General features: G+C 42.0%; 1 protein-coding gene and 1 non-coding gene across 3 annotated transcripts in view; one reads left to right on the forward strand and one right to left on the reverse strand.

Moving 5' to 3' along the window:
• The window catches only part of LOC124795534 (glycosyltransferase 25 family member), an 869,126-nt gene that overhangs the window by 791,805 nt on the left and 63,181 nt on the right, over nt 1-14,140 (forward strand). The window lies entirely within an intron of this gene.
• Nucleotides 7,036-7,109, reverse strand: Trnat-ugu. Its single transcript has one exon. It is a non-coding gene; the product is annotated as a tRNA-Thr (tRNA).

Raw genomic sequence — 14,140 nt, forward strand, 5'->3', positions numbered from 1 at the left:
TGTCCATAATGTAGGTTTTTTATGTCGATAAATCCCCTTCCTCCTTCCTTTCTGCTTAATGTGAATCTTTCTGTTGCTGAATGTATGTGATGTATTCTATATTTGTGGCATTGTGATCGTGCAAGTGTATTGAGTGCGTCTAGGTCTGTGTTACTCCATTTCACTACTCCAAATGGGTAGGTCAATATTGGTATAGCTTTTGTCTTGTTTCTTGCTGTCAATTCTGTTTTCAGTATTTTTGTTAATCTTTGTCTGTATTTTTCTATTAGTTCTTTTTTAATATTTGTATTATCTATTTCTATTTTTTGTATCCTAGATATTTATAGGCATCTGTTTTTTCCATTGCTTCTATGCAGTTGCTGTGGTTATCCAATATGTAATCTTCTTGTTTAGTGTGTTTTCCCTTGACTATGCTATTTTTCTTACATTTGTCTGTTCCAAAAGCCATATTTATATCATTGCTGAATACTTCTGTTATCTTTAGTTATTGGTTGAGTTGTTGATTTGTTGCTGCCAGTAGTTTTAGATCATCCATGTATAACAAATGTGTGATTTTGTGTTGGTATGTTCCAGTAATATTGTATCCATAATTTGTATTATTTAGCATGTTGGATAGTGGGTTCAGAGCAAGGCAGCACCAGAAAGGACTTATTGAGTCTCCTTGGTATATTCCACACTTAATCTGTATTGGCTGTGATGTGATATTATTTGAATTTGTTTGGATATTAAGTGTGGTTTTCCAATTTTTCATTATTATGTTTAGGAACTGTATCAATTTAGGATCTACTTTGTATATTTCCAATATCTGTAGTAACCATGAGTGGGGTACACTATCAAAAGCTTTTTGGTAATCAATGTATGCTTAGTGTAGCGACCTTTGTTTAGTTTTAGCTTGATATGTCACCTCCGCATCTATTATCATTTGCTCTTTACATTCTTGTGCTCCTTTGCAACAGCTTTTTGTTCTTCATTTATAATTTTGTTCTGTGTTGTATGTGTCATTAATTTCTGTGTAATCTGTGTAATGACTGAAGTTAATATTTTGTATATTGTTGGTAGGGATGTTATGGGGCGATATTTTGCTGGGTTTGCTGTGTCTGCTTGATCTTTAGGTTTCAGATAAGTTATTACATGTGTAAGTGTATCAGGAAATGTGTATGGGTCTGCAATGTAACTGTTAAATAATTTAGTTAGATGTGAATGTGTTGAGGTGAACTTCTTTAGCCAGAAATTTGCTATTTTATCTTTTCCAGAGGCTTTCCAATTGTGAGTAGAATTAATTGCTTGGGTGACTTCATGTTGCAAAATTATCACTTCAGGCATTTGTGGTATCATCTTGTATGTGTCTGTTTCTGCTTGTATCCACCATGCATACCTGTTACGTTGTACCGGGTTTGACCATATGTTGCTCCAGAAGTGTTCCATGTCTGTTGTGTTTGGTGGATTGTCTATTTTAGTGTGTGTGTTATCTATTGCCTGGTAAAATTTGTTTTGGTTTGTGTTGAATGTTTGGTTTTGTTTCCTTCTATTTTCACTTTTTTTGTATCTTCTAAGTCGTTTGGCCAATGCTTGTAATTTCTGCTTCTTTTCATCTAATTGCTCTATCGCTTCTTGTTATGATATTTTAGCTAACCTTTTTCGTTTTTTGTCTGATATTTCATTTCTTATAAATTGTGTCAGCTGTCCAATGTCTTTTCTCAGTTTTTCTATTCTGATCGGTAGCCTGTGTTGCCATGCTGGTTTTGTGGGTTGTTGGTTTGTTCTGATCTCTGCCTAGTGTGTATATTTAGTGTAGTGAGTGCTCCTATATAAACCAGTAGTTGTAACTCTTCCATAGTTGTATTTTCGCTGATTTTGTTGTGTATGATTGTGTTGATAGTTGTTGTTGTTGTTTCGACTTGTGGGTTATTTGGTGGTCTGTGCAAGAATCGTCTAATGTCTGTATTTGTGTCTTTGTATTCTATGTATGTCAGCCGAAATTTTTCTTCTATATCTAACATGTGTGTCACTTCGTGTTCTGTTTGTGCTTGTTCTGGTGGCTGTCTTAAGATTTCGTTTTCCTCTGATTGTTTAATTGATGCGTGGTGTTCTTTGTTTGTTTGCTCTGGGATGTTTGAGTCCATTGCTGTATTTTCTTCTTCTTCTGATTGTACATTATTTTGTTCCAGTATTTGTTGTAGTTGTTGTTTGATGTTTTCTAATTGTGACTGGGGTATCCTGTTGTTTTTGATTATTACACGGATCTGATCAGCTAGTCGTTGTTCTGTTAAAAATTTTAATTCTGGGTATCTGGTAATAAATTTTGTGTATACTTGTATTCTGTATCCAGTTGTGTTGGTTCCTAAGTTTGTTGCTTGGTAGTAACAGAACATGAGGTGTCGGTTAACTTCGTCTGACCATCTCATCCTCTGTCTTTGTTTTCCTTCTAGGGTGGTTGCAGGAAGCATATCCTGGAAAACACCTCTATTTGGATTTAAATCATTTTCCGTGTGGCTAGCAGAGTCGTTACCATTGTGGACGGGCATAGGGTTCAAGCGTCGTCCCCGACCATGACAGCGCTTGTCCGAGGCTTCATTAGTTCCGTCCTGAACCAACTAATCACACTAGAAGGGGGGTTAGTCCTATTAGTGGTTTGTTCTTTTCGTCGCCTTTTACGACTGGCAGAACATACCGGAGGCCTATTCTCTTCCCGGGCCTCCACGGGGTAGATTATTATTATTATTATTATTATTATTATTATTCCTGCTCGTACAAATAGTTTTGTAACCAGTCACTAAACTTTAATATTTATTATTATTACTAGCTTACAAACCCGGCATTGCCGGGTAGCCATTTTGCCAATTTTCTATTGGAAATAGAAACAAAAAATGAACTGTGTTTTTGTTGTAGTATCAGTTTAATAAGTCACAGCTGAAAAATACTAACACGAATTCTTTACAGACGACCTTGAGGAAGATCAGTTTGGATTCCGTAGAAATATTGGAACACGTGAGGCAATACTGACCCTATGACTTATCTTAGAAGAAAGACTAAGGAGAGGCAAACCTACGTTTCTAGCATTTGTAGACTTAGAGAAAGCTTTTGACAATGTTGACTGGAATACTCTCTTACAAATTATTCTGAAGGTGGCAGGAGTATAATACAGGGAGTGAAAGGCTATTTACAATTTGTACAGAAACCAGATGGCAGTTATAAGAGTCGAGGGATATGAAAGGGAAGCAGCGGTTGCGAAGGGATTGAGACAGGGTTGTAGCCTCTCCCCGACGTTATTCAATCTGTATGTTGAGCAAGAAGTAAAGAAAACAAAAGAAAAATTCGGAGTAAATATTAAAATCCATGGAGAAGAAATAAAAACGTTGAGGTTCGCCGATGACATTGTAATTCTGTCAGAGACAACAAAGGATTTGGAAGAGCAGTTGAACGGAATGGACAATGTCTTGAAAGGAGGATATAAGATGAACATCAACAAAAGCAAAACGAGGATAGTGGAATGCAGTTGAATTAAGTCGGGTGATGCTGAGGGAATTAGATTAGGAAATGAGACACGTAAAGTAGTAAAGGAGTTTTGCTATTTGGGGAGAAAAATAACTGATGATGGTCGAGGTAGAGCGGATATAAAATGTAGACTGGCAATGGCAAGGAAAGCGTTTCTGAAGAAGAGAATTTTTTTAACATCGAGTATAGATTTAAGTGTCAGGAATTTGTTTCTGAAAGTATTTGTATGCAGTGTAGCCATGTATGGAAGTGAAACATGGGCGATAAATAGTTTGGACAGAAAGAGAATAGAAGCTTTCGAAATGTGGTGCTACAGAAGAATGCTGAAGATTAGATGGGTAGATCACATAACTAATGAGGAGTTACTGAATAGAATTGGGGAGAAGAGAAGTTTGTGGCACAACTTGACTAGAAGAAGGAATCGGTTGGTTGGACATGTTCTGAGGCATCAATGGATCGCCAGTTTAGTATTGGAGGGCATTGTTATAATATGTGTAGATTATATGCAACTGGACATTTTGGGATGACGCTGAAACGTGTCCGGCTGTAGGCAGCCTGACATTTGATTTATTAACCACCTGAATCAATTGCGTAATGTGATACGCAGGCTTCCTGTTGATAAAACAATGTATGTGTGATATGGATTTGATTCTTATAAAAGGCAGGAATGATGATTGCGGAGGTCACTCCTATCTGGTAATGTTTATTTCTGTAGTGAGTCTGTATTTAGTTACTGATCGTAGCAGCCGAGCCGTGGACAGGGCGGTTCGTTAGAATGGGGCAGTTAGGTTGTTGTTGTTTTTGGGGAAGGAGACCAGACAGCGAGGTCATTGGTCTCATCGGATTAGGGAAGGACGGGGAAGGAAGTCGACCGTGCCCTTTCAAAGGAACCATCCCGGCATTTGCCTTGAGCGATTTAGGGAAATCACGGAAAAACCTAAATCAGGATGGCCGGACGCGGGATTGAACCGTCGTCCTCCCGAATACGAGTCCAGTGTGCTAACCACTGCGCCACCTCTCTCGGTGGGACAGTTAGGACTGAGACTTGAAACGGGACGGGACTGGGCTATTGAGTGGCAGTGGCCAACCACCGTTTCGTCCCGTCTGCTCAGGTGAGCGGTCGGCAAGCGCCGTTTGAGAATATAAACATTTCGGCGAACTGGGAGAGCCTATCTGGTGGGTCCTCTTACAGTCAAAAGCACATCCGCGAGACTGTGACATTTATCAAAAGCGGTCACACGCAAGGTGGGCAGGGACTACCGGACCTCGGGCTGGAAACACGAGCGCCAACCGGCTGCCCAGCGTTATAAGATCGTCTCATAACGTGAGAAATGCATAGCACCGTCATTAAAGGACACCTCTGTGGTCTTCCGAGCCTTGCTGGCGCCGCTATTTAAGGACACTCCACACGGAGTTCTGGACACACAAATCAAGCCGCGTTCTGTTGTGTCGGCCTTTGCCAACATTAGAAATAGAGTTGTGCCTTCTGAAGCAGCGGTTTCCCACTTCTTGCTTGGCCTAACATAAGTTATACCATTGGCTAGAGCTTTGACAAAAATTCTGCGTAACCGAGAGAAATGTTAGAATCACAGACTGAGGCAGTCCTTCAGATTGTCTTAACGCGTAATTTTTCTGCGTCACGAACGAAGATGAGGGCAGTGCGCAAGTTTCAGCCCCACTCACGGTTCACGATTCTGCTTTCATCACGATTCTGGACTCATTCACAATTCTGGATCCATTCACGATTCTAGACTCAAGATTGGTCATCGAAGTATCGACTTTGCAATTCAAAGATATGCATTCAAGGTTCGCCATTTGGGTTACACGTTCGGGCTTGGAGACTGGTACGGTTTCCACGTCTGACATTCGAGAGATGCGCGATGGCTTCCTGCAGCCCACCACGTGCTCCAGTGCTAGCTTACCATCCAGTTTCACATATTGAGTGTAAGGTCACGCAGTAATGATGCGAGTCAGCAGCACTGACGTAGAAATAGGCGCGTTTGTTTGCTTCACTTAACTAGGACGTTAGCTCAAGGACGCATAGTGAGTTGATACCCTGGCCGTGGCTTGGCTATTTACTCTTCATGCATTCTTTCTCTCTTCACTTTTCAGAATTGACCAATCTCATGACCAATGCGACACTGCATTTGCCTTTCAGTTAGGTAACTCACGAGTTAATTGCCAAGGTTCTTCCATGCCTCCCTGAGGTATCCTTTCCGATCCAGTATAATGAGAGACTAACTATCAGGGATTCAGTTTCCGTCTTGCACTCATCTCCAGTTTGTGAGACAATCAGATTCGTAATTTACATATAGTGAAACATTGTCAATAAACCATGATTTCAATGAATCTCACTTTTATTCCAGTAGGTGAACATACCATCCCCTACAGGGCTACGCCCACGAGTATTAATTTAGTACAAGACCCACAGCTATAATTCGTTTGTCAGTGGCACCTACCTGTTCCGTTTCCCTGTGCATACGTCGTTATCGTACATGTGAACTGCAATCGGGCAATCTGCATATCGGGAGGGGACCACTAAATTACACTGTCCAGTCACATTAATGTTACCGGCTGTCAAAAACCTGAATAACCACCTTGTGCAGCACGGACCACAGCGAGACGTGCAGGAGGAGAGTCAGTGAGGTTCTGAAACGTACCAAGGATGTGGAGCCATGCCGACCCTAGTGCCGTGGCGAGCTGCGCTAGATTTCTAGGTTGAGGACCCAAGGCGCTAGCAGCCCGATCGAGGTGGTCCCACCGACTTCAATTAGACTTAAATTCGGGGAGTTTGGTGGCCAGGAGAGTACGGTAAACTCATCATAGTGCTCTTCTAACGACGCAAGTTCACTGTCAGCTGTGTGACATGTTGCATTGTCCTGCTGGTACAAGCCATCGTTCCGAGAAAAAAACAAACTGCATGTAGGGATGGAGATGATCCCCAAGGATAGATGCATATTTTTGTTGATCTATTGTGCCTTTTAGAATGACAAAATCGTACAGGGAATGCCACGAAAACGTTTTCCATATCGTAATGCTCCGTCCTCTGGCCTAGATCCTTCCGACGAGTGTAGCACGGTGTTTGCTTTCAGACGTTTCACGCCATACACGCCAACAGCCATCTATCCAGTGAAATACATAACGTGATTCATCTGAAAAGGCCACCTATCATCACTCAGCGGGCGCCAAGTTGCGGTACTGGCTTGCAAATTCCGGTCTTCGTCGCCGATGAACGGCAGCCAGTCGGCTGCATGAACCAAGCACTTGCTGCGGACATCCGTATTCAGCAATGTTCGCTGTACGTTCGTTCAAGAGACATTGTTGGTAGCCCGAAACATAATATATACCTTCCACTGCTAGCGCTGCCACCTGCCACTAGCCCTCAGTGAGCGACTGTTTCACGTTAACATTGAATATAGGCAGTAGTCACATTCATGTACTGGTCCATGTAATACATACATGTATGAAATCACAATGAAAAGACAACCCTTAGCTGGTTATAGGCGTTGACATACGTCAACGGGGACAGATGAAAATGTGTGCCCCGACCGGGACTCGAACCCGGGATCTCCTGCTTACAAGGCAGACACTCTATCCATCCGAGCCACCGAGGACACAGAGGATAGTGCGACTGCAGGGACTCTGGCACGCCTCCCGCGACACCCACATTCTTAACGTATTGTCCCGCACTACATTCGTAGTGCCCCCGCCCATTATACTCATTACTCGCGGCGCGTAGCCGATTCCCGCAAGAATTCGGGCAATTTTTGTGCATCCGTACAGAAGAAGATGGTCAAGTGGCCGGTGAACCTTAACTATATATATATATATATATATATATATATATATATATATATATATATATACCATCAGTGACCAAGCAGCTCGTTAGAATGAAATTACAATGAAATTACAATGAAACATTGTAATTTCATTCTAATGGGCTGCTTGGTCACTGATGGTATATGTTCTTTCGGACATGTCCGAAAAAACAGATACCATCTTAGTATATACATACATGTATTTCCATAACACCAGTGGCATCTTGCAACTCAAAGCTATTATGTTTCAAGCAGCCCTCATTTTTCTCCGTGGATCAGCTTTCTTTCTTCAGCCCATTTTGTCCCTTGTCTGGTGGTGAACTCGTTCTCTGGCAGTACTCCTCATTTGCTAATTTTTTGTCTGTATAACTTACTGTTCAAAATATCTGATGGATTACAAGAGCCTTTTCTAAATTCTATGTGATCTACTGGATCCAGGGCCGGACGGAACCGAGCGGTTCTAGGCGCTACAGTCTGGAGCCGCGCGACCGCTACGGCCGCAGGTTCGAATTCTGCCTCGGACATGGATGTGTGCGATGTCCTTAGGTTAGTTAGGTTTAAGTAGTTCTAAGTTCTAGGGGACTGGTGGCTCAAAAATGGCTCTGAGCACTACGGGACTTAACATCTGAGGTCACCAGTCCCGGGACTGATGACCTCAGATGTTAAGTCCCTTAGTGCTCAGAGCCATTTTTTTGCTGGATCCAGGGTATGGTTGCAGTTATTCTACGTACGTCGTAATTTTGTGATTGAGTCTTGTTGTTGGGAGTCTGTGGACATCTACATAAAATTTCAATCGTCTTTTTGTTACGTCTACCGCGAGATTGGATATTTTTTCGGCTGTTTTTCGGAATTGTGTGTGTAGCCATCTGTTACTCTTTTGGGGCGAGTATTTTTCTTAGGATTTTGCGGTCTTTTTTTAGGATACCTCCCAGATCACCATTTCTGTCTAGTGTAGGGGTTTCGCTAGGCAAAAGACTTAGGTTCGTTAACTTTATTACAGTGCCTGATTTTCGTGTGTTTGATCATAATTTTTTGATGTAGGTTTTGTAGACATTACCGTAAGCTCTCCTAAGGTCTTACATCAGAATTTTCTGTGTAATTTTCTATCCCGCTCTAGGTTCAATAGCTTCGCCTGAACACTTCTGAAGTATTGCACTCTCTCGATTTTTCTGTTTTTGTTATCACTTTTTGAGCAGAATGTTGAGATGATGGACAGAAATATGAAAAACCTAAAACACAATACATTATCATGCCTAATACGGCATAGGAAACTCCTTGCCATTCAAAACATCTTCTAGTCGTCTTGGAATTGATAAATACAGGCCTTGCATGCTTTTCAAGGGAGTCTTATTCTATTATTCTTGAATAATAGTGGAAAGTTCAGGTAACGGTGTTGGAAGACGATTGCGACCACACACCTTTCTCTCTAAAGTCGACCTCAAAGGCTCAGTAATATTGCTATGACAGTGGTGGCGCGGGGAGATTCAAAAATTCATCTTCATGCTCACAAAACAAGTCCTGAACGATGCAAGCTGTGTGAGAAGGGCCCCTGTTGTCTTGGAACACAGCATGAGTATTGGGGTACAAACACTATACCAAGGGGTGGACCTGATCAGCCAAAATGCTCACATAAACCTTGGTAGTAATGTGACCCTGAAGGGTACCCATGGCGCTTACGGAATACCACGATATGGTTGCCCAAATCATCACACAACCCTCAAACCCTCCCAATCTTTAACTCTTGGGATGTAAACTGGGCCAGAATTTGGAAACAGTATGAAGCGAGACTCATCCGATCAAATGACTTTCTTCCATTTGTCCATAGTCCAGGTTTTATAGCTTTGGCACAACGCTTTCTTGTTCAGGGCATTTGGATCAGTGACGAGTGGTTTTGGAATTCCAGTTCGCCTTGCAGTTCCCAGCTTATGAAGCTCCCTTCGTGTTGTTTTGGTGCTGATAGGGTCCCCGAGTGCAACATTCAGTTCTGCAGTGACCTTTGCAGCTGCAATCCTCTAATTTTTCGTCACAGTTTTCTTGAACGACCGTCCATCCTGATCATTCAGCACATACTTTAGTCCGCGTTGTGACTTAGCTTATGATGTTTTTCCGCTTTCCTTGTAAGAGGTATGTCTTCGATTTGATGCCTCTTGAAACACCAAGCACTTCAAAAAACTGTGACTGACGCCCGAACAACAGGGACTTACATGCATTGAGAATAGAAAATGGTACATTGAGAATGGCTAGCTACTAGCCGAAATCTGGATGTGCGTAATAAAATCTAAAAAAGGACGACTGATTGCTGCAATCTACAATTTATAAGTCACATAACGGTCGCTGAGTGCGCCCACTTTCCGAATGGAAGGTAACCTGTTCAAACACTTTGGCTCTGTTGGTTGCGGAAGCACCCACCACAAAAGCACGAACAACTTCCCCCATTGGAATTCACTTAGCTCAGATGTAATGCACTCACATGTAGACAGTACGTTCTAGCTACGACTCACACTTGCATCGTATGGAGGACGATGACTTTGCACAGGTGACCTTCATGGTCAAATACAACAGCGCAACCAGTAGGCCTGGTTATTATCTGCATTTATGTTCAACTGTGATTTCTCGCGGTGTTTTCATATTTTTGTGCAATCTCTGCACTTGGTTCCTGGAAAGGATATTTGGAGGCCAACTCTTCCAGTACATTCCTTGAGAGTTTATATCTATGTAAAGAGACAGTCTCGGTCGCAAAGTTATGTATTTTACACAACGATTTCGCCAAGGCTTCCTCGTATTTTGAAAGACTATCAAAATATTACATATTACCGGCTAGTGTAATGCTTGGGTAGCCTTCGAAAATATGAGATAGCCTTAACCGGGCGAAACGCGTTATTTGTTGTAAAAATAGCGTTGCAGCCGAGACTATCTCTTTAAATAACTGTGAAACCCGATTTTTGTACCAATTGGCTCATAAAGGAATGGAATAAGCTTTATAGAGTTTCTATCTGTTTGACTGCTGTTGTCTTCCTTGCCTACCAGTGTTGTCAGATGATTTGCGGAATCTAGGCAAGAAATTTAGATCTAATTTTTAGATCTTGCAAGTCGTATTGGTTTCCAGTAATTTTGATTTATAAGTTCTTTTTCCCCACCTTCGGATGACTTTGACCAAAACATTGGAAAGGATAGGAGACAGACTGTCATCCAATCGAACACCGGTTTTGATCAGCAATTGTTCTGACAACTCACCCATGAATTTTACTTTGGAGATTCTGTGTGTGTGTGTGTGTGTGTGTGTGTGTGTGTGTGTGTGTGTGTGTGTGTGTGTGTGTGTGTGATGAGACTCACGGCTTTCCTGTCCTTTCGTGCCGAGTCCTCATTCTTTGGGGATGATAAAAACGGATTTCCGATCAACTAAATCATATGCCTTAAGTCCACAAAGGAGCATATGATCGGGCTGTTCCTGCGCTTTGTATTTTTGCGTTGTTTCTAAATTGAATACTGTGATACGATGTGTCACATCTGTTTACTGGTGTATGATCCCGGTCGGATATAGAGTTTGGTTTGTGTGCACTGTTCTCCGGCTGGCAAAGTACCGTGGCTGGTCCAGCACGTGGCTTCTGTCAGAATTTGAACTCTGGACGTGACGTCAGATCCACCCACTAGCGAGCACAAAGAGTAGATTTACGTAATTCACATGTGCACACGCGTAGTGTAAACTGTTGCAGATATAGAAAAGCACGATACGTCATGTAAAAGAGGAGGAGTAATGATTATTCTGTTGGTTTGCATAAATGCTGTGAAGATAATGTGTGTGGGAAGATAAAGCGCTAAGCAGTAAATAATGAAATAGCTTTTACAATTTTTATTACACAAGAGTGACCAAGCAGTAATTTGTAATGGTCATCAACGCGCACCGACTCACCTATTGACGTGTTTCATAACGTAATTAATTAACCTGTGAAGGACTTTTTTTATTAAACTTTTGATTAAAATGAGCTTACCATTTAATCAAAGACAGATTCACTAATAGCAAGGCTATATGTGTTGAAAAACGTGATTACGCATCAGCTACAACATTTAGTTTGTAAGATTTACATTTTTGTTATTTTTAATTAATTATTTACAGATGTACATTGTTCTGCCGGTAATTCCTAACTGTTTATAGCTGCATTAATTCAGTTGTGAAAAGAGCAGGCAAATTTCCCTATGATAAAGGCACCATAGCTATGTCTATATTGTAATTATTGAAGGGATAGAGATCATGAAGTGTTTTGATTACTGCTGCTAAAATTCAGCTTTGCTTACAATTTAACTGTGGGAAAACTACTGCACGTAGAATTAAGCATGAGATACCGGTTCTGGTTAAATTTTTAGACTGTATTTGATGGCATATTCATATTTGTTACTACACTTGTATATGGTGATAGCACGAATTCGTTAAGCACAGAGAAGCTAGGATTTTCTGGAGATGGGTGTGCTGAGGGCTTAAAAGGGCTGTGGCACGTTGCTCTTTCGCACTCTTCGGGACGGTTCGGTAGAGGCAAGACTTCTGCTAGTCAACGTGGTGATACGCTACTGGCCATTAAAACTGCTACACCAAGAAGAAATGCAGATGATAAATGGGTATACATTGGACAAATATATTATGCTAGAACTGACATGTGATTATATTTTCACGCAATTTGGGTGCATGAATCCTGAGAAATCGGTACCCAGAACAACCACCTCTGGCCGTAATAACGGCCTTGATACGCCCGGGCATTGAGTCAAAGAGAGCTTGGATGGCGTGTACAGGTACAGCTGCCCATGCAGCTTCAACACGATACTACAGTTCATCAAAAGTAGTGACTGGCGTATTGTGACGAGCCAGTTGCTCGGCCCTCATAGACCAGACGTTTTCAGTTGTTGAGAGATCTGGAGAATGTGTTGGCCAGTGCAGCAGTCGAACATTTTCTGTATCCAGAAAGGCCCGGACAGGACTTGTAACGTGCGGTCGTGCATTATCTTGCTGAAATGTAGGGTTTCGCAGGGATCGAATGAAGGGTAAAGCCACGGGTCGTAACACATCTGAAATGTAACGTCCACTGTTGAAAGTGCCGTCAGTGCGAACAAGAGGTGACCGATACGTGTAACCAATGTCACCCCATACCATCACGCCAGATGATACGCCAGTATGGCGATGACGAATACACGCTTCCAATGTGCGTTCACCGCAATGTCGCCAAACACGGATGCGACCATCATGATGCTGTAAACAGAACCTGGATTCATCCGAAAAAATGACCTTTTGCTATTCGTGCACCCAGGTTCGTCGTTGAGTACACCATAGCAGGCGCTCCTGTCTGTGATGCAGCGTCAAGGGTAACCGTAGCCATGGTCTCCGAGCTGTTAGTCCATGCTGCTGCAAACGTCGTCGACCTGTTCGTGCAGATGGTTGTTGTCTTGCAAACGTCCCCATCTGTTGACTCACTGATCGAGATGTGGCTGCACGATCCGTTACAGCCATGCGGATAAGATGCCTGTCATCTCGACTGCTAGTGATACGAGGCCGTTGGGATCCAGCACGGCCTTCCGTATTACCCTTCTGAACCCGCCGATTGTATATTCTGCTTACAGTCATTGGATCTCGACCAACGCGAGCAGCGATGTCGCGATACGATAAACCGGAAACGCGATAGGCTATAATCCGACTTTTGTCAAAGTCGGAAACGTGATGGTACGCATTTCTCCTCCTTACACGAGGCATCACAACAACGTTCCACCAGGCTACGCCGGTCAACTGCTGTTAGTATATGAGAAATCCGTTGGAACCTTCCTCATGTCAGCACGTTGTAGGTGTCGCCACCGGCGCCGACTTTGTGTGAATGCTCTGAAAAGCTAATCATTTGCATATCAGAGCATCTTTTTCCTGTCGGTTAAATTTCGCGTCTGTAGCACGTTATCTTCGTGGTGTAGCAATTTTAATGGCCAGTAGTGTAGATATTTTCACGTTGTCAGTCGCTACACTTTCATATATTTCGCATCAGTTCAGTGGGGACATAGAAATGTTCTACTGTGATCAGGACTCTGTTTCATTTCTGCCAGTTGTTTAGCAGCGCTTGGATTTAGTAAGCCGATTTGGTCTTTGGTTTACTTGCACTGAGTCTGATTCTTAACTCAGTTTGCCAGTGGGACTATATTTTCGTCACTGATAAGCTCTTACGCTTACTGCACTGTATGTCGATTGGACTACCGTTTAATTGTGCTAGTGTAGAGTTTGACTTCGATTAATTTTAGATGTGGTGGCCGCCTGCGTACTCCATGTTTCATTTATATAGTGCGCTTGCCAACCACTATATAGGGGCTCAAGCTAAAGTTTAATTCACGTAATTACGTAGATTTTATAATCAGGCTACGAAATTTTGTGAGATACTAAGAACAAGTAAACAATATTTGTTAAAATTATCCGCCTGTTGTTGGAGTGTATTATTTAGATTTGCTGCACCTACGATCAACCTTACGTTATTTTAAATCTAATTAGTACATGAGAAACAATTTTATTATTGCTAATTTTTATTTAAAGCTAAAAAAACTGAGGTCAGATAGTCATCCCCTAAGACGAAGTATTATCGATAAATACAACTACGTCTCGACTGTCGCAGAATTTATTCGATACATTACAATTTATTAATTACGACGCGTTTCGGATACTTTGCTCTGTTAGCGGGTCACAATTTAAATTCGTTGTTCAGCAGCTCTCTTCTCGTTCCCCCAATACCAAAGACGTCCAAGATTCTAGAAATAATAGGAATTTACTTCCTTACAAGTAAAATTTGTTTTCTATTTTGAAACTAAAT

This window comes from Schistocerca piceifrons, chromosome 4, assembly GCF_021461385.2.
Source record: "Schistocerca piceifrons isolate TAMUIC-IGC-003096 chromosome 4, iqSchPice1.1, whole genome shotgun sequence".
Classification (NCBI taxonomy): Eukaryota; Metazoa; Arthropoda; class Insecta; order Orthoptera; family Acrididae; genus Schistocerca; species Schistocerca piceifrons.